The sequence below is a fragment of the Orcinus orca genome, chromosome 18 (genome assembly GCF_937001465.1).
Source record: "Orcinus orca chromosome 18, mOrcOrc1.1, whole genome shotgun sequence".
NCBI classification, from domain to species: domain Eukaryota; kingdom Metazoa; phylum Chordata; class Mammalia; order Artiodactyla; family Delphinidae; genus Orcinus; species Orcinus orca.
The window spans coordinates 57,035,664-57,057,233 of record NC_064576.1 but is presented as its reverse complement, the minus strand read 5'-3'; the positions used below and the strand labels follow the sequence as shown (position 1 = coordinate 57,057,233).

At 44.3% G+C, this 21,570-nt stretch overlaps 1 protein-coding gene across 2 annotated transcripts in view; it reads right to left on the bottom strand.

Moving 5' to 3' along the window:
• Positions 1–21,570, bottom strand: part of GPALPP1 (GPALPP motifs containing 1) — a 102,171-nt gene that overhangs the window by 49,454 nt on the left and 31,147 nt on the right. The window contains exon 9 of one of the 2 annotated variants that reach the window (XR_007473157.1): positions 21,484–21,570. The gene's annotated coding sequence lies outside the window, so the exon portion shown is untranslated. The other variant, XM_033436773.2, reaches the window with a different exon arrangement.

Sequence of the window (21,570 nt, the reverse complement as noted above, 5' to 3'; positions counted from 1 at the left end):
TACTTTATAATTTCACCTCCTATTAAAGCCTTGTTAAGTGTGAGTCATAGTAAACTTGAGGTCCTAGAATTTGAGAGAGCCCAGTACAGAAAATTCATGAAATGTTTCTGCACTGTTTACTCCACTTTTCCTTACTGCAACTGGGTAATCGTTTTTGTTTTTGTTTTTGAGTTTTAATGTGCTTCTCTCCTTTGCTTTCCCAAGGACATAACTTTCACCTTAGTAAAGGTATGTATCTGATTTGGAGGAGATGAAAATCTTTTATGGGAGGAAAGCTGAGAGAAAGACAGGGTAGTTTCCAATTTTTGGAATTCAAAACCAGGATTTGGCAGCTAAGCTATTGTCTTTTTTATTTTTTTAAGATTTAATTTTTATTTATTTTTGGCTGCGTTGGGTCTTTGTTGCTGCGTGTGGGCTTTCTCTAGTTGCGGCGAGCGGGGGCTACTCTTTGTTGCGGTGCGCGGGCTTCTCATTGTGGTGGCTTCTCTTGTTGCGGAGCACGGGCTCTAGGCTTGCGGGCGTCGGTAGTTGTGGCACGTGGGCTCAGTAGTTGTGGCTCACGGGCTCTAGAGCACAGGTTCAGTATTTGTGGCACACGGGCTTAGTTGCTCTAAGGCATGTGGGATCTTCCTGGACTGAGGATCAAACCCGTGTACCCTGCATTGGCAGGCAGATTCTTTTCCACTGTGCCATCAGGGAAGTCCCTAAGTTATTGTCTTGAATACGGATTTTGTACGTTAGTATGTTTAGCAAACCCAGGAAGCAGGCCCCGGTATAGTGTAGAAAAGTATAGTGAAATATAAAAAAGATATCCCTAGGGAGGATCACCAGATAAAATACAGGATGCCCCATTAAATTTGAATTTCAGATTAACAAGGAATACTTTTTTTTATATAAGTCTGTTCCAAATATTGTATGGGACATACTTATACCAAAAAAATTATTCACTGTTAATGTGAAATTCAAATTTAACTGGGCATCTTGTATTTTTATTTGTTAAACTTGACAGTCGTACCCCTAAGATCTAGGACAGCAAGGCAAGTACTACTTACACAGTAATAGGAGAATAAGATGTGAGGGAAGTCTAGGGCATGCTAATCATACTGACCATCCAAACTTTGAAGCCCTTCTCTCTATTTGAGCAGAGTCTGTACTCAGTGTAGAATCAGAAAGTACCAGATACTTGCTTTCCCAGCCTTCCTGAAATATACGTGAGGGCACCTCTTGCCAGGCAGATGCATCTACCCCAACTTTGATTCGAAAGCTGGTATTTGGAAGAAGCAGGTGAGGTGCAGAGTCAGTTACAGTGATGGCTGATGACAGTGACCTTGGCAGCATCCAGTGTCCAGTGTTGTCAGGGGAGTAAGCTGTGGGGTCCAGGGTCCACAGCAACAGCAGTGTCTCTAAGGCCTTATCCTGAGCATTCCTGGCTGCAGAGCCTCGGTGCCTAGGTTTGGTACTCCCTGGGACCCTGCAAGTTACCAATGTCCTTCTGATGAGTTCCTTTGCCCCTTAACTATGTCGGAGTCAGTTCTGTTCCTTGCATGTAAAAACTGTGCATGCATAGTACTTGAAGTATGAAATATAAGCCTCCTCAGGCTTGAGAAATTGTGGCGAGAAGAATAAGAGGAGTGAGAGGAGAACACAGTGGGCAGAACTGTGCCTGGGGAGGAGATGGAATATAGATCAGTTGGGGAGGACAGAGGCCTTAGAGGACGCTCCCGTGCCGGTCTTCACCCAGGGAGCGGTCCTGGGAGTTTGCAGCCAGTTCTGACTGCCTGATGGGGCTCGTTAAGGTCCAGTGTCCATTCGAACTGCACAGTGTTTGTGCTCACTGGGCTTTGAAATATTTTCTTTTTATTTTTCGTTTTCTAAAATTGTGGTTAAAAAACGCATGACATACAATTTACCTTCTTGGGACTTCCCTGGTGGTCCAGTGGATAAGACTCCGTGCTCCCAAGGCAGGGGGCATGGGTTCGATCCTTGGTCGGGGAACTAATATCCTGCACACCGTACAGTGTGGCCTAAAAAAACAATTTGCCATCTTACCCATTATTAAGTTGAGTTCAGCAGTATTCAGTATATTCACATAGTTGTAAAGCAGATCTCTAGAACTTATTAGTTTTGGAAATCTGAAACTCTCTCCCCATTAGACAAAACTCCCCTCTCCCTCCCTCCCTCCAGCCTCTTTCTGTTTCCATGAATTCAACTCCTCTAGGTCCCTCATATAAGTGGATTCGTACAGTATTTGTCCTTTTGTGTCTGGCTTAGTTCACTCAACATCATCTCCTTAAGGTTCATCCACGTTGTTAGCATGTGACAGGATTTCCTTCCTTTGAAGGCTGAATAATATTCCATTGTATGTATAGATCACATTTTCTTCCTTCATTCACCCATCATTGGACACTTGGGTTGCTTCTACCTCTTGGCTATAGTGTATGAACATGACAGTGCAGATATCTCTTCAAGGGCTCTTAAATATTTTGAATTGCTCGTGGGTGCAACCATTTCATCTTGGTGAGACAGAGGGAGTCGCAGAGGTTTAGCTGTCCAAAGCCTCCCTCAACTCCAGTACGGCGCACGGATAAAATCCGAGTGTGGCAGAGGATTGATTGGCAGAGGAGCGGTAGTTCTGCAGCTAAGACCTGTGCAGGGAAGAACACCCAAGCCTGGGTTGATGGCGAGTCACAGACGGACCTCAGAGCAACGGGGGCCCATTGAGGGCTCAGAGTTCAGGGAACGCTGCTGGGCTGGGTCCAGCTGAGTTAGACCAGAGTTGCCATGGATTTTCAGTCTCAGATACCAGCACGGCAGGCAGTACCCCAGGGAAAAGATATGCCTTCCCAGGTTCTTGAAGTCCCCAGCTCTTTCCGGCCATGATAAGGTTGTAAAAACCATGGAACTCAATACTCCTTCAGGAAGAGAAGCAGGGGGCAAGGTGAGCTATCTGAGAACCACAGGTTACCTACGCAGATTGTCAAATTACTGTATTAGATATAGAGTTACTTCTGTACTTGGCAAAGGTGTGGATAAGGCAGAGAAGGAAGGCTAGATCAGTGGTAGATTAAACAGTTAACTTTCAGTGACCCTGCTCTATTTCCCCACCTCCCCACTGTCCATCACTCCCCCCAGAACTACCCATGCATCATCACTCGGGCTCTGGAACTCCCTATGGAGTTCTGAGCAAGCAGCTCGGCTGTTGCTGTATGTGTCCTGGAGAAAAATCAGTGGTTTCCAAGGTGCCTCAGCTTCGAACCCTGTGGGTTTCTGTTCATTCAGTTCCCTCGGTGTAGAACTCTCTCTTCTCCACTTGAGAAACCACATTCGCCCCTCAAAAGCCAGACCAAATGCCACGTCTGGGAAATTCACTGAGACCTGTGCGTTCCCTCTTCAGGCAGAATCAATCACAGCAGTTTCCCCCTGCCTTTTGTATTTGACGGTCATGTGTCTGTCTGCCTGGCTGGGCCATGAGCACGCTGACGACAGAACACACGGTTTTCTTTGTTATACCCCAGCTTCTGACATGAAACTGAACAGGGCACTGTGGGGCTTTCCTGGGAACAGACTCCCTCCATGTCCCCCATCTCTTGTTTGTAGAAAACCTTTAGCTTCCTAGGCCTTCCCCGAGTTCCAAAGAGCAAATTTAATCAGAGAAGTAAGAAAATGAAAAAACAAAGGAAAACAGCCTAGCAAGACAAAATAATAGTTTAGCCATAAAACAAAGTCAAGGACCTTTAATTCCTCCTCAAGGGATATAGATAATATCCTGAGCCATACTCGAGTTGTTTTGCAGATATTAAAACCCGCACCAGGTGGAAGAAGTTAACTGCCTGCTGATCACAAGCAAGCAGGCCCCAGACCAGCTGGAATCAGAAGGTTGATGATGTTAATCCCCGAAACACCACCGTGTCACCTTACCACCAACCAGCCAGAAGCATGTCCACGAGCTGATCATGTACCCCACAACCCTCTCTCTCATCTTTTCTTAATTTATTTATTTTAATTATCTTTTTTTTCTTTTTTGCTGCATTGGGTCTTCATTGCTGTGCACGGGCTTCTCATTGCAGTGGCTTCTCTTGTTGTGGAGCACAGGCTCGAGGAGCACGGGCTTAGTTGCTCTGTGGAGTGTGGGATCTTCCCGGACCAGGGATCGAACCATGTCCCCTGCATTGGCAGGTGGATTCTTAACCACTGCACCACCAGGGAAGTCCCCCTCTCCCTCATCTTGCCTTTAAAAACCCTTTCCTGAAAGCCATTGGGGAGTTCGGGTCTTTTAAGCATGAGTTGTCCATTTTTCTTGCTTGGCCTTGCAATAAATGCTATACTTTCCTTCACCACAAGCCAGTGTCAGTAGATTGGTTTTGCTTCATGTCCGGTGAGTGGACCCGAAGTTGGTTCAGTAACAGACATGGAGTGTGTCCCTAATGTTAGCTGAACAAATTGAATGAGTGCTTTCCTTTGTCTCCCCCATTTAACTCTTCCAGTCTCACATATAAATGGCCTTTAATTGTATTTATCTTTGATTTAAATGCTGGTGAGATTCCATTCTATTCATTATAGCATTTAGGGAAGTAGTTTGCACATAATGGCACTCTATGGTGGCTGATTGATTGGATGTCTTGGTTTGATACCTGCATTCACAGAATGTCAGACTTTGAAGAGACCTGAGAAGTCATCTGGTGTAAGCCCTTACCTGGTACGTGAATTTATGATGTCTGTATGCCAATGATTTTATGTCATCCATCTGGGTATCTATACTAATACATCCCTCTGGCTCTACACTATTTCATGGTCAATGCTCTTTGTTCAGTTATCAACAGCATTTTTTAAAAAAATAATATTTATTGGAGTATAGTTGCTTTACAATGTTGTGTTGGTTTCTGCTGTACAGCAAAGTGAATCAGCTCCAGGTATACATATATCCCCTCTTTTTTTGATTTCCTTCCCATTTAGGTCACCACAGAGCATTGAGTAGAGCTCCCTGTTCTATACAGTAGGTTCTCATTAGTTATCTCTTTTATACATGGTAGTGTATATATGTCAGTCCCATTCTCCCAATTCATCCCACCCTCCTTTTCCCCCCTTGGTATCCATACGTTTGTTCTCTACGTCTGTGTCTCTACTTCTGCTTGCAGATAAGTTCATCTGTATCATTTTTCCAGATTCCACATATAAGCAATATTATACGATATTTGCTTTTCTCTTTCTTTCTTCACTCTGTATGACAGTCTCTAGGTCCATCCACGTCTCTGCAAATGGCATGATTTTGTTCCTCTTTATGGCTGAATAATATTCCTATCAACAGCATTCAGTGTGTGCTGATGATTCCGATCATGAGGAAAAGTGTTAGCTGCTAAGGGAATTTCTCTGCCATCCTATTGATAACAATATTAATTTCTAATATTTAGTAAATGTCGGCTATTTTGAAGACATTTTGCTGGACACTGAAGGGACAAAAATACCAGGACAAAAAAAAAAATAGTACTTGCCTTTAAGGAACTAGTAAGTCTAGAAAAGGAGACAGACCAGTCAAATAATTACAGTACAATAAGATAAACTGTTGGATTGGAGTGCGTGGAAAGCACAAGGGAAGCCAGGCCGGTGAGAGGATGGGGAGGGGATGGGTGGTGGCACAGAGCGGGTAGAGAATAGGGATGAGGGCTTTGCCTGATGGACAAACTGGGGATGCAGTTCCAGAAAGAAGGGATGGAATGTGCCAAGTGAGGAAGCGTGAGTGAAATGCTGGTGGTCATTACGTCCAATCCTGTTTTGCAGCCGTAGCACGAGAGAGGCAGTGGTTACGGTGGCAGAGACGTAAGTGATGAGGCTGGAGAGAAAGGCAGGAGTCAGGTCATGAAGGGCCTTTCTTGTTATGCAAAGGCACTGGTTTTCATTATGCTAGCATTAGTGAATTTTGAGGACTGGACTGATATGCATATTAGAGACAGCTTGCTGGTATCATTATTGTTGACAGAGGTTGAGGCTTAAGGTAGAGGGAGACCAGTGAGGAGGTGATCTGAATATTTTGAGAGAGAAGGGATGAGAGCCTGGTGGAGGGGCTGGATGAAGAAGAGAAAGAGGTATTTTAAGATGTACATGTAAGAGGTCCTGGTGACGTCAGGGAGAGAGAAGGACTGGAGGATGACTTCTGGTCTGGTGAGTAGGTGTCCTCGGTGGATGGTGGTAATGAGTTGAGGATGAGGAGTCCACAATCCTCCAGTCAAGATGGTTAGTGGCATTTTTATCTACTGCTCTGAAGCTCAGAAGAAAGTTCTGGTTAGAGATACAGACTTGGGACTTCCCTGGTGGTCCAGTGGGTAAGACTCGGTGCTCCCAATGCAAGGGGCCCAGGTTCGATCCCTGGTCCGGGAACTAGATCCCGCATGCATGCCTCAACCAAGAGTTTGCATGCCGCAACTAAGAAATCCACGTGCTACACCTAAGAATTCTGTGTGCCGCAACTAAGAAACCCACATGCCGCGGCGAGGATCCCGTGTGCCGAAACTAAGACCTGGCGCAGCCAAGATAAATAAATATTAAAAAAATAAAGAAATAAAGATACAGACTCGACACTGACAGTCCCCAGGGAGAGGTGATGCAGGTTAAAGATCTCCAGGGACACACAGACATAAGAATAGGCAGTGCAGGAGGAGCCAGCAAAAGAGACGGAGGAAGAACCGGAGAAGGTCATGGCCAGGTGAAAGTTTTAAGGGGAAAAAGTGATGGATGAAGTTAAATGCTGCAGAGAGGAGCAGGACCTTAAAAAAAGTCACATATTTTAGCAACTTTGGGGGGACGCTGGAAGAGCAACCGCAGTGGAGTGGGAGTCAGGAAGCCTAAAGACAAAGGTAGAAAGCTTTTTCTAGGAATTGGGTTGTAAAAAGGAAAGAGAAGATGATGAGCAGAGACAGTCGAAAAAAATTTTTTTAAATAAGAGACAACAGACTGGACCTACTTACGTGTTGAGAGGAAAGTGCCAAATGAGAGATGGACTGAGGATCAGGAAGGAAGGGTATAATCAAGGCATCGAGGGATTTGATGGGACTGCGGGACTGGAGGAAGGCTGATCCTTTCCTCTGAAATGTCGAGGAAGGGCGTGGGAACAGGTGCTGATGAACATGTCTGCTAGTAGTGGCGAGAGTAGGGGTTGACCAAGAGATGTTTGAGGGAGACTGTGCCCGTGGACTCTACACTGAGTGAGCTAGGAAACACCATCATTGGAGGGAGGGTGACCATCCCATAGTGGTGCAGACTCCGGGGGCACCGCTGGGGCTCACATTCTCTTTCTGCCATTCACTAGCTTATGACCTTGAGAAATTGACCCAAACACCGTGTGCCTCAGTTTCCTCATCTGTACAATGGAGATGATAATAATCCTCAATAGATCGTTGTAAGAATTAAATGGGTTAAAATACGTGAAGGGCTTAGAACAGTCTGGGCATACAATCAGCACCGTATAACATTTATTGTTATTATCATCTTCTGCACTATCATTATCTGTGGAGCCAGAGGGTTTCGGGTGCAAGCTGGAGGTTGTAAAGATTTGGACCAGCTGTTGAGTAAAATAGGAGAAGAACATGAAAGAACATGAAAGAGTGCTGAGTGATGCTGGGGGATACAGATAAGACCAGAAGATAAGACTTGCTAACAGTGTAAATCTTCAGAGGTGTGCAAAGTTATTACTCAATAACCTATAATAATGAGACATGGGTCTTACTTCCCTTTTCTAGATGGGGAAACTTTAGAAAGGTCCAGTCACTTGCCTAGGGTCACACACTGGTGCGTGGCGGACACAAGGGATCTGACTCCAGTGTTCTGCCTTTTAACACCCTGGTGTACAAAACACGCCACAGAGCAGCTCGCAGAGCAAACTGTCATCAGGCCTTTGAAGCTGTGGTTGCAGGGGCGATAATGGAGTTGTAACACACACAGGGAAAGAACAAAAGAAACGGATAAACAGAATGCTTGTGAACTTTGTGAAGCACTGCTAAGACACTGGCTAGTGAAAGTTTCCTTCAAAATGAAAATAGGCTAGTTCACATCTCACGTACTGGAAATACAAAGCCAAATTCCGATGGGTTCTGGTAAAGAAGCCTTTTTTTTTTTCTTTTTTGGCCACACCGCACGGCATGTGGGATCTTAGTCCCCAACCAGGGATTGAACCCAGGCCCCCTGCAGTGGAAGCCCAGAGTTCTAACCACTGGACCGCCAGGGAAGTCCCAAGAAGCCTTTTGATAAGTACATCCTTTATTCAAGGACTTGCCTCAACATTAAAGCTGATGGGACAGAGAATGTATATTATCTGGGATACATAGATGGTGGGATCCAGCAGAGTGCCCCGCACACCAAGGTGATTAACGTGTGTTTGCTGATAAAGTGATGGCTCTGGAGGGTGAGGGAGAAAGATCTGGGAGATCGTTTAGAAATTAGTCTAACAGAGGAAGTCCTATCAAAAGGCTTTCTCTCTAACATTTTACAGTATTGGCAGTACCCAGAAATTACTTAATTGTCTGTAAAACACTCGCCTAAACTGAAATCATTCAACCATATTAACTGGCCTCCTAACAGCCAAAGCCTTATCAGCTTCTAGATGATAATGGCCCAGCTGGTTTAAATGGGTCTCCATGGTTACAGGCATACTCTGGTTTCCATGGTTACATTTCTCCGTCCCTCACAGGAGTTAGAGACATATATTTGAGATTTAAAAGGATTTTTTCTTTTCTTTGCCAGCCTACACAGAAATCCAAGGTTCCAAGGTCTGGGATGAAAGTTTCAGTGACCTCTTGGGAAGAAAAAGGGGAAATGGTAATAGTATTTGTGACAGTTCTATTTTCCTCATTCTCATTGAATGAGGAAGAGAGGATTCAGTGGGGAAATATCGTGGCCGTAGAATGAAATCGCTGTAGTATGAGCCTGAGTATTTTGCTTAATTAGTGGAGGAGGAAAATGGGAGAGGCAACATGACATGGCTTCCCAGGGCGGTGGGATGTTTCCAAAGGTGGAGGGGGTCCTTCTGTGTTAGAGTCCCTTTAAAGTGATCATTCCTCTTTGCCGTAGCTGCGCCGTAATCGCCTTGCATTAATTTCCCCCTCAGTCCCCTTTTCAAATCATCCCTCTTGGCCCATTCGGGCTCAGCCAGGCATCTGTCACAAGGCATCAGCCCAGGTCAAGACACTTGGATCTGCCTTTTCTTGGCAGAGGGAACCCATGTGGAATTCTAGTGCCTCCTTGTGGTACCTCTAACATTTCCAGCTCTGCTTCACTCTGGAAAAAACTGAAGTTTTTACTGCTAGTATTTAAGAAGCAAAAATAGTTTTTCTCCGTGTATTAATGTATCCATCCATCCATCCATCCATCCATCCTTCCACCCAACCCTCTCTCTCCCACAAACTTTACTGTGTATCTATTATATTTCAGCTAGGCCCTGGAAATGATACTAATAAGAAATACAGGCTCTTTTCTTCACAGAATTCACAATCTAATGGGGTATAGGGAGGGGACAAAATAAGCGAACAGCTCCTAACAGTACAAAGAGCTATGGGAGAATGGCAGAAGGAGGGACCCACTGGCTGGGGAAGCTGTGTAAGTTATCGAGATAGAAGATAGTTGTAAGCTGGATGTTCAAGGATGCTGTCCCTCAAGGTTGCAAGATTTAAAAAAATGACAATATTTCATCAAATAGGGGTTTCTGTTATCAAAATAGAGTATAAAATGTAGCAACAGCTGTCTCTATCTGGGTTCATATGCTTGCTACCTTCAAAGCAGCTCTGCAGTCAGAAGCAACTACAAAGACCCAAACCTGAGAAGAAGCTGTCAAAATCAGACAAACTGCAACACAGCATCATCATCAGCTGACAGTTATGGGGCATCTGGTGCAGAGGTGACAGGCACCTCCTGGGAGGTCCAGGCTGTTCACTGGGCAGAGGGTGGTGTGTGTGTGTGTGTGTGTGTGTGTGTGTGTGTGTGGGCGCGTGCGCCCGCAGAGTGGCACAAATACAGGTGAGGAGGAAGGCACAGACACCGCTCGCCCTCCCCCTAGCGCCGAGGGCTTTGGGAGCCCATTAGAAGAGATGGCACCTTAATCTGAAGGCTATGGAGTCATTGAAAGATTTAAGTAGGGCAGTGATATAATCAAGCTTGTATGTTACAAAAGTCATTTGTTTTGTTTTGTTTTTTTGTGGTATGCGGGCCTCTCACTGTTGTGGCCTCTCCCGTTGCAGAGCACAGGCTCCGGACGCGCAGGCTCAGCGGCCATGGCTCATGGGCCCAGCCGCTCCGCGGCATGTGGGATCTTCCCGGACCGGGGCACGAACCCGTGTCCCCTGCATCGGCAGGCGGACTCTCAACCACTGCGCCACCAGGGAAGAAGCCCTATTATTATTATTTTTAAATTTATTTATTTACTTATTTCTGGCTGCGTTGGGTCTTCGTTGCTGCGCGCGGAGGCTGCTCTTCACTGTGGTGCACGGGCTTCTCATTGCGGTGGCTTCTCTTGTTGTGGAGCGCGGGCTCTAGGCGCGTGGGCTTCGGTAGTTGTGGCACACGGGCTTCAGTGGTTGTGGCTCATGGGCTCTAGAGCGCAGGCTCAGTAGTCGTGGCGCACGGGCTTGGTTGTTCCGCGGCACGTGGGATCTTCCCGGATCGGGGCTCGAACCTGTGTCTCCTGCATTGGCAGGTGGATTCTAAACCACTGCGCCACCAGGGAAGCCCCCAACTGATTCTTTTAAACAGCAGTGTTATGTTTCATAGAACGAAGGCAACAATTTATTTACAACCAGTCCCCTATTGATGAGCATTAATTTCTTGCTATTACAAAGAATGCTCAATTAAAAATGACATGTCATTCTACACTTATGTGAGTATATTTGTAGAATAAATTCCTAGCAGTGGAATTAAGGTTCTGTTGTATGTAATTTTTATGAATATCAACAAATTGCCAAAGAGGCCACATCAAATTCCATTCCTCCCAACAATGTATGAGAGAATGAATTTCCCACCAGCTTTGCCGACACAGGGTGTTTTAACATTTTTTGACTTCTGCTAATCTATTAGTTGAAAAGTGATTTCTCATTGTAGCTTTAATTTGCATTTCGTTTTTATGAGTAAGGTTGAGTTTCTTTTCATATATTTAAGAACTGTTTTGTTTGTGACTCATGAGTTCATATCCTTTGCCCAATAGGCTTGTTGATTTTTTTTTTCTTGTTCGAATTTTTCTTATTGACTTTTATCAGATATTCAAATGCTAGCTTTTGTCTGTGATGTGAGTTGCAAAAATTCATTTGTCTTTTTTTTTTTTTGCTGTACGCGGGCCTCTCACTGTTGTGGCCTCTCCTGTTGCGGAGCACAGTCTCCGGACGCGCGGGCTCAGCAGTCATGGCTCACGGGCCCAGCCGCTCCGCGGCACGTGGGATCCTCCCGGACCGGGGCACGAACTCGCGTCCCCTGCATCGGCAGGCGGACTCTCAACCACTGCGCCACCAGGGAAGCGCCATTTGTCTTTTGACTGTGTTTTCTATGCAGAATTTTTCTTTAATATAGTCCAATTTATCAGTGTTTTATTTTAGGGTTTCTGGATGTTATGTTATCCTTAAGCAGTCCTTGCCCATTCTGAGATTATTAAAATAAATTCTCTTACATTTCCTTCCAGTATTTTTAGGGTTTCATTTTTTACATATACATATTTAATATTTCTGGAATTCGTTTTGATCTACAGTGTGAGAGATCCAACTTATCTCTTCCCCCACGTATCTACACAAGAGTCTCAACATCATTTATTGAGTAATCTATGCCACCCTCTGCCACAGCTGATTTGAGATTTTTAAAAAAAATATTTATTTATTTAGTTGCGCCGGGTCTTAGGTGAGGCACGTGGGATCTTTGTTGCCGCGTGCAGGATCTTTAGCTGCAGACTCTTAGTTGCGGCATGCGGGCTCTAGTCCCCTGACCAGGGATCGAACCCGGGGTCCACATTGGGAGTGCGAAGTCTTAACCACTGGACGGCCAGGGAAGTCCCTCAACCAGCTGATTTGAAATGCCTTCTTTATATTTGTGTCTCTTTCAAAACTTTCTATGACATGTGAGCTTTAATCCCATTTGCGACCTTGTCCTTTTTTTTTATTTTTCAAAGTATTTTATTTAAATAAGTTTTTCTCTTGGTGTGTTTGAATTTTCCAGAAAAAAAAAAAATACTGACAAATACTATACAACTGGGACCATTTATATTCTTCCTGAAGAGGTAACTGCCCTTTTTCTACATCTTCCCCTGCTCCCAAGAAACCCAAAGTGAATCCATTAAGCGGTGGGAGAAAGACCTCTTCTGACCATTCAGAAGTCCTGGGCCTGGGGGCTCCTCCCCAAGCCTGGGCTGGTTTAGGAGGCCTCTTCTTTACCATCCTTTTTGCCCTCTGTTAGCTTAACCTCCCCAAGATGGGCCAAGCAGCCTCCAGTCCTGAGGCACCCCTGGCTGCCAGTGGCAGTTCTGGGACAGAGGCTGGGAAGGAGTAAAATTGGAGAGGGACAGAGGAATGGAGCCGGGGTGGTGCCCAGAGAGGTGAATGAGAGAAGAAAACAGGGGAGAGAAAGATGAGAATGAAGTGGGAATAAAAGGTAGTGGACTCCAATTATTGCTTTGAGCTCCTTTCACGCGCCCACGTATTCAACAAAAATTTGCGGGCGTATCACACACAGGGATTGTTTTGGGCGACCTTGTCCTTGAAGGAAGGTTCGTTGTTGCTGTTTTGTTTTTAAGTAGGGGAGAGACTTGAGCAAGTTTGTATGTGGAGGGAGAAGCAGGTGGTGCAGATGTGCAGAGGAGGCATAAATGGGCCATGAGGGGAAAACAGGGCAATTTACGGCAGCTCCAAAGCACTGATCATGTGCCCACCTCCGGCAGGGGAGTGCGTGCTGGGAATTTCCCCAGTAAGTTTTTTGCATGACGTGAGGCATCTTCCCTTCCAGCTCACAGAGCCCCCTCCCAGTTTGTAGGTCTCCTCGAGGCCTCTTTTCCTCCCCATTCAGTCTGGAATGTGTGTTAATCGCTTGCATTCCCACCTGGGATTCCACTTCTCTTAACATCCCAACATGGATCAACGCCATGACTCATCTTTCACTGGTCTCTGTGTAGGACCATATCCTTTGCCCTCAGGGTTTATACCAAACCTGCCAGCCCCTGACCCCTTCCTCTGAGCAGATGACCTGTCTCTTCTGGGTGGAATGCATGTTTTCTATCCAGAGTCCATGGTTGGGATTCAAAGATTAGGAAACTGAAATTATATGTAAGAATCTGCGTAATGTGCATTTTTAAGAGGTGAAACATCCAGAGTGTTCATCATATTCTCAACACACCCAAAGGTTAGAAAAACCTTGATTTCAGCAAATTGAGGATGCCAGGAATAATCTCCCTTATCCTTTTGAACTTTACCTAAAACCTACTGATACCCGTAACTGCCCTCATTTCCTTCTCTCTACTTTCAGAGGATGTGGATCTCTCTTCCTGTTTATCTAAGGCCAATCACTATTCATCATCCTTTAACTCCCCCCTTTCAGCGAGATTATTTTCTCTTAGCTCCCCATCTCTCCCTTCCACTGTCTTTCCTTTCAAACTGGTCGCTCTCAATCCCAAACACACATAACAGCACCACCACCCAAGCCCCTGTGTTGCTGTCTGTTTTGCTCTCAGCTCAACCTTGGTAGATCCTGCTGTCTCCTTTGTGATCTCCTGGTGTCCTTCCTGTGTGCATGTTTGTCCTGAACTTGCTGAGCTGCATTTTCACAGCTATTTCTCTGTATCTGTCTCTCCCTTTAGGCTGTGAAGTTGAGGACCACATCTTAATCATTTCTGCATCCCTAGACCAGGGGCTCAAACATTGTGGGAGCTCAGTAAATATTTGTACACAGGACTTAATTTAGTTCTCCTTCTGTAGACTTCCTTCTTCTCTATTGAGTTCTTTCCTTGAGGTATAGAAACTAGAACAGGAAGCAGTACAACTTTTTCTTGTATTTCTTTTCTCTCTTCTATTATCCAATACTCTACTAGCTTTTGGGGGCTATAGCTACACATTGAGTTGGTCTGAATGACTCCTGAACCCTTTTCTGCCTTGTAACTAAGAACTCAAAGCTCATACTCTAGTAAGTATAATTTGTATTATCATCGCCTAAATTAATGTCATTACTACCCACACTGAACCTTAACTGCTTGTGAGGCAGTACAAACAAAGCTCATTTAGAAATAGTTACCTATGTAAGGAAAAATATTCTACCTTTTTTCTCTTTAGAAAGATACATTTACACATGATCTAATTGCCATGTATAGGAGGCCAGCAGTACTATGGCAATATATCTGATTGCTAACTTTAAACAACAATTTATTAATGAACTACCTTCACTTGACAACACTTCTTTTTTAAAAAATCCATTTCTAAGTACTCCATATCAGGCCTTTTACTGATTGTAGTGTTTTTTTTGTTTTTTCAAATTTTTGCCTGCCCAGAATATATTTTCTTTTGGTAACAATCCCTCCAGCTTCTCCTAGGAAACCATTATGCATGGAGGCCAGAACCCTCAGAGCATCTGACAAATCTACTGGCCACCATGTCCTCAACCAATGACGACTGCTGATGAGAAGTTGCTAACACTAGGCCTCATCTTTGGCTTGATGAAGCAAAGGCGAATTTGCTTCCTGTCTTGTTACATTAGTTTCCTAGGGTTGTCACAAAAAAAAACTACCACAAACTTTGTAACTTAGAATTTATCTCTCACAGTTGTGGAGGCTGGAAGTGTGAAATCGAAGTGTCAGAAGGCTCTAGGGGAGAATCCTTCTTTGCCTCTTCCAGCTTCTAGTAGCTTGTAGAGTGCCTTGGCTTGTGGCAACAAAACTTCAATCTGTCTCCATCTTCCCGTGGCCTTCTTCTCGGTGTGTCTTTGTGTCTTAAATCTCCCTTTCCTTTCTCTTGTAAGGATACCAGTCATTGGATGTAGGGCCCAACCCAAATCCAGGATGATCTCATCCTGAGATCCTTCATTTAGTTATATCCGCAAAGATCCTTCTTCCAAATAAGGTCACATTCTGAGGTTCCGGGTGGACATGCCTTTTGGGGCCACTATCCAGCCCATGACACTTGCCTCTGGCACTCCTCCAGATCCAGCTCTGCAGCTGCTCAAGAGGTAAATCTGAGAATCTCCTACTCCCCTTCCTGTTTCCTCCTACTTTTGTGATTTGGGAGTTTGTGGCCCCAACTTTGGCTAACACCTCTCGAGGGCTGCCTCAGATATTGGACACCTTCTATCAAGATACATGATAAATTGGCAATGGCAGGTAGGCTTCCTTGCTATTGATTGGGCTGAAGCTGGCAATCCTTTATGTATTTTTTCATTTCCTTCTCTTCTTTTTTCTTGTCTTGTTTGTAAATGGAAAGGCTAAATAAATCATTTTGAGTTGTGTTGTGATTTATACATGGCAGCAGAATGTGGTGAATAAACTATGACAGCCTCATTTCTTTTTTTTTTCTTTTTTTTGCAGTACGCGGGCCTCTCACCGCCGTGGCCTCTCCCGCTGCGGAGCACAGCCTCTGGACACGCAGGCTCAGCGGCCATGGCTCACGGGCCTAGCCGCTCCGCGGCATGTGGGATCCTCCTGGACCGGGGCACGAACCCGCGTCCCCTGCATCAGCAGGCAGACGCCCAACCACTGCGCCACCAGGGAAGCCCCTCATTTCTTACCTACTTTGGGCTAAATGTACTTCTTGATGTCAGAGGATTTCACGGAACCAAATAAGCAGGGGACAAGCAGTGCTGTCTTACTGGGCAGAACCTACCGACGCTAAGTCATCTCTAAAGCAGGTCAGTGTGTGCTTGTTCCCTCCCCAAACCTCCCACACAAAGATTCATAACCAGGAGAACTGGTAGAAGCTACCTAATGAAAAGGAGATTCACAAAAAAGAAAAAAAAAAACAAGCCAAAAAGGGAATTTCCTGGTGGTCCAGTGGTTAGGACTTTGCACCCTCACTGCCGAGGGCCTGGGTTTGATCCCTGGTTGGGGAACGAAGATCCCACAAGCCGTGCAGCATGGCCAAAAACAAAGGGGGGGGGGTGTTCACAAAGGTGAACCTGGGGTGAATAGACAGGTAGATGGGTTATATCCCATTTTTGTAAACAAAACACTGGTATTCTCATTAACAAATTGGTGGGAATAAAAAATGAGATGGGGGCTATTGCAAGCATCAGATGTTTTGTCCTTTGTAGCACGTTACCTTGTTTCCAGTTACAGCACTTTCACTTTCTTTTAGGGAGCTACCCTCCCAAGTTCTCAGCCTATGTGGTTTAGATCAGGTTTAACCCACCCTTTGGCTTCAAAGGTAGAGATGTGAACCAGCCTGGGCTATTGGGTGACCTCCTGACCATATGATTGATTCAGGGGTAAACAAGTGACCAAAGCTGGTCCCTAGAGCCAATTAGCCTTAGTCCTTGGGCATTATTGGCTGGAACTAGTGGGAAAGAGAGGCCTTCTTTTCAGTGGTTGCTAAGCTGGTAGGATGTCAGTTTAGAGGGGCTGCTATCTCTGCCTGTCACCACCTGGGAAGCCCACCTAAAGATGAAGTCCACACAAAGGAAGCAGGCTGGGGGACAGGGACAGAATCCTGGCAACATGAACTGGGCATCCACATCCAGTTGTACCTCAAGCCGGGGTTATCTTTTTTTGCTTAAGCCAGTTTGAGTTTGGTTTCTACCACCTGCTGCCAAGAGTCCTGATAAATATAGGAATTTTCTGAGGTCGTAAGAAATGAGTGGGTCTGTTATCCACGGGTCTACAATAATGATAACCAGCATTTATTGCTGGATTTTGTGCTAATTGCTTAAGTGTGTCATCTCATGTAATCCTCATAACACCCTATGAGGTATCAGTGCCCCCATTTTAAGACAAATTACAGCAGAGATAGGTTAAGAAACTTTCGCAAGTTTACACAGCTAGTGGCAGTGCCAGGATTTGATCCCAAGATGCTGTCTCCAAAATTTCCGCTCTTAACTAGCAGAGTATAACTCCCTGATGTTACTCAGAGCTCTTACTTGCAAACAAAATAGTATACCTGGCCAGTTTAAGCAGGTCTGGAAGCTATATAACCAGGGATATGTCCAACCTCACTGCAATGCTCCAGTGTTACCACCGTTCCATACCACATCACGGGCCTCCAACATGGTGGGTCACAACAGTGACGCTTGGGACTGGGTACCAGAAATGCCACCTCTGCTGCTGTTGAACATCTAGCCACCTCCACCACAAGATGATTCTGGGAATGTCTGCTTCTTTACTTTTCTCTCCTTGGAATCCCAGTCCTAAGTGGGTACATCGGATTGGCTGAGCCCAGGCCACATACATGTGCTCTATCAGCAAGGAAAGCTGGGAACTGAGTTTTGCCTTCTGTTCTTTGAATCAAGAGGCTCAGTGGCCACAGCATAACAGCAATCTGACTTTTTTGATTCTAGAAATCTTAATATGCCATGTTTGGACCAAACCAAGTTTGGTTCTTACACTTCGGAGTGCATCAGAATTACCTGGGGAGCTCGCCGAAAACAGATGCCTGAGCCCACACCAAAACCTACAGACAGAATCAAAATCTCTGATAATGAGGCGAGGGCATCTATATTTTTAATAAGCTCTCAGGGGATTCTGATGAACACTGAAGTTTCAAAAACATTGACCTCGAGGATTTTGTTGTCTAAATTGGTCCACACCATGTTTGTTCAACTATCACCCTCATCCCTCTAAACCTAGGGATTACTCAGTTCTGAGAAATGCTGAACTAAAGATGCAGTCCTTCTGCATGTTGATATGCACTCATTAGAAAGAATATAAGGACTTCCCTGGTGGCGCAGTGGTTAAGAATCTGCCTGCCAATGCAGGGGACACGGGTTAGATCCCTAGTCCAGGAAGATCCCACATGCCACAGAGCAACTAAGCCCATGTGCCACAACTACTGAGCCTGTACTCTAGAGCCCGCGAGCTACAACTACTGAGCCTGTGTGCCACAACTACTGAAGCCCACGTGCCTAGAGCTCACGCACCGCAACGAAGAGTAGCCCCTGCTCACCACAACTAGAGAAAGCCTGCACGCAGCCATGAAGGCGCAACGCAGCCAAAAATTAAAAAATAAATAAATAAATTTATTTTTAAAAAAGAATATAAATGTGATTTTTTAAAAAGCTCTTTATGATTAGATGGTAAAAGGAAATGCTCTTAATCCATCTTTTCATGTTTTCTTAGAAGGACCACAGTATTATGAATGGGTCAACTGACATCTTATACGTTGATAGGGTGAGTACTAATCTTGGCTTTATTGACAAACCAGTTTGACTGATAAACATTTTTAACTCTAAGAGTCTCAGTTTCCAAGTAGGACAATTTTATTAACCAGTGTACAAGGCTGTTGGGGAAAAAAGACATTTAAAAGACCATAACGTGTCCAGTTAAAATGAAGACTGAAAACTGGGTACAATTTCTAGATTGATTTTTCTGGCCAGTGTCAAATTAATTATGTCTGTACCTGTTGTAAAAAGTAGCAACCTTAGGTTAATAAACTGCTTTCTTTAAATGTATAGTGTGGATGAGGTATTACAGTATTATGTATTCTTAGGGGAGCAAGATGTGTTGCTTTCAGCATTACTCAAAAAGATAAAAATCATCCTAAGTTACATTCATAGGCAACTCCATTTCTTCTTTTCTGTCCAGTGATAAAAGGAGCAAGTTTATTTTTATCTCAGAGCGCTGATTATGTAAAGAGAAAACTTTAGGACAAAATACCTGATCATATGGTCTGTTCAGCCAACATTAACTCATCCTAAGGAAACCAAATGGAAGTTCTCTAAAGGGCTGCACAGTGGAAAGGAGGTGATCAGACAGACTTGAAAATGAGCTTCAAAATGCTTTTCAATATTCTAGCTTAGGTTCTGGACATTTTTCAGTCTTAATACAATCATGTACCTTTGCTGTTTGCCATTATCTATAGTCATCTTTTATTAGCAAATGCAGAAACTGATATCTAAAAGTGTATTTGCTAGCTTAGTTCAAATAATACCTTAGCTGCCAAAGCAGTTACCTAAGACTTTAAAATACTTCAGTAACATTCACTGATTAATTCCCCCAAGGAAAATAGTCACAAGGCACCCACTCTGAAGTTCATCTTTAGCATCCCATTGAGCCCCCTAACCCTTTCAATGTTCTGTACTTCCAGGGCATTCAGTGATCTCACAAGGACCCAGGCAGCCAGGGACAAGGATCTTATAACCTAACTATTGCTCCCAGGGACTCTCCCATTTTAAAAGGCACCCAAGAGAAGGCAAAGTCTAATGAAATTAGACTGAATTACCACTGACAGTATGATCTTAAACCCTGTAGCACCTGGCTGGTAAAAAATTTTCAAGAATGAGAACTTTTAAGCATCAATTCACTCAAGAGAAATGATAATCCACTCCTCATAATGCAAGTGTTATCAGTACTGGTGATTATAGCCATGTAACATAAAATGACTATGTATTTAAGAATATTTAATATAGGAAAGTGGAACGCATCAACAAGGGAGAGGGGAGTGTTTAGAGGAACATGTATGATAAGTGCGGCGATTCTCAAACTTGAGCTGACAAACAGTAACGGGATAATTGTTAAAAATGGAGATTTCCTGACTGTAACCTCAAAGATCCCCATTCAACAGGGGTGGGTTTGGGAATCTGCATCTAAACAAGCTCCCCAGGTAATTCTGATGGAGGTGGTTCAAGGCTCTCAAATTAAGAAACAGGTCTACTGTATTCTCCAGGCCCCAAATGAAAAGGTTCTGCCATGTCCTGGAATTCTAAAGATTAACTGCTATCAATTAATTAATTAACTGATTGATATCAATCGATATCTATTGAATTCATCTGGTGTTATTTAGCTCTTAAAAAGGCTGTATATAATCCTCAATAATTAGGCCTAAGAGGAGGAAATGAAGAATCATTTATAACAAATTCTGAAAAAAAAAAAAAAAAACGCAAACAGCTCTACTTAAATAATTGCAGGTTTGGTGATAAAGTATAGGCAGGAGTTCAATGTACTAATATTCTGATAACTGATGACCGTTATTAGTGAGGATTCATACAGGTTTTTAGAGCAAGGGCCTAAGGTATGAATTCAGATATGTTTAGGAAATTCTGGAAGGCCAGTAAGGTAGATCTTTGATGTTAGGATGCATCAGGCCAACTCCTGTGCGATGTTTATGACTTGACCAAGAGCCACTCTCCTCTGGGAGGCTCCTTTTACCTTCTAAAACTGGGTTAATTGCAGTTACATGGGCTTCCTAGTATCTGCTGGCACAGGGACCAACCCTACGCGTATTTCTCACTGTACACCGCCCACACTGGTGCGATTCTTCAAACACCAAAGAACGAATGCTTCAGGGTTTTTGCATACGTGGTCTGTAAGCACCTTTTGGCAGGAAAGGGCTGGTTGCAGGAAAGGGGGCTCTGCAGGAGGCCCCTTTTGTCTTATCACTTACCTTAAACCCGGCAGCCCCATGCTCTACTCAACTCGGGTCCCAGCACACCTTTCAATTTTTTGATCACACAATACCTTGCCTAACCTGTTCTTTCCATGGATCAAAGTAGAAATGAAGGAAACATAATTAACAGATGATCAGATCTCTTCCCTAGCTTCCCCTTCAGTAATCTCACGAACAAACCGTGTGAAGCCAACTGTGTGAACAAGACAGCATCTATAAGCCTGCACGATGAGCTTGCACAGAGCGGGATGGGGATGACTCTGATCCCCCCATCTCAATGATTGAGGTTACTTCCCTTTTTCCGTTTAAATATTTTCCTGACTGAGCAGAATCTTTGGAGGTGGTTTTAGGGGGACACTGAGTCCACAATCTCCCCAGATTGCCAGCGTTCTGATTAAAAAAGCAGCTTTCCTTTCTCGCGACATTTGCCTCTCTCTCGAGTTATTGACTGAGCAGCGAGCAGCCAGACCTGATTCGGTAACAAGTCATTTTTCAAACTGCTAGTTTGTCATTTTTTTAGGTTTCAGCTTAAATAACATCTCTTCAGATAGATTTTCCTTATCACCTTACTCAGGTAGGATTTCCATCCTCAATTACCTGTTGGATTGTCCCATTACCCTGTTTTCTTTATAACACTAACCACAGTTTGTGGCGCCCCCCCCAGTTTTACGGAGAATTGACATACATCACTTATGAGTTTACGGTGGACAGCACAACGGTTTGATTTACATATTGTTAAATGATACAACAGGTTGAGCTAACATCCATCTTCTCATATAGACACAATAAAAAGAAAAAAAAATTTCTCCTTGTGACGCGCATTCTTAGGATTTACTCTTAACTTCCCTATACACCATACAGCAGTATTAGCTATAGTCATCATGATATACTTACTTGGTCTTTTTAACTGAGATCTTCTGCTCTCCCACGTCTCACGAGGCAGGGAATCTGCGTTACTTACCTGTGAACACTCTGTAGTGACTAGCACAGAACCTCCTCTCATGGACGAGGGCTACGAATGTCTGGTTCACCACTGTGTTCTTAGCAC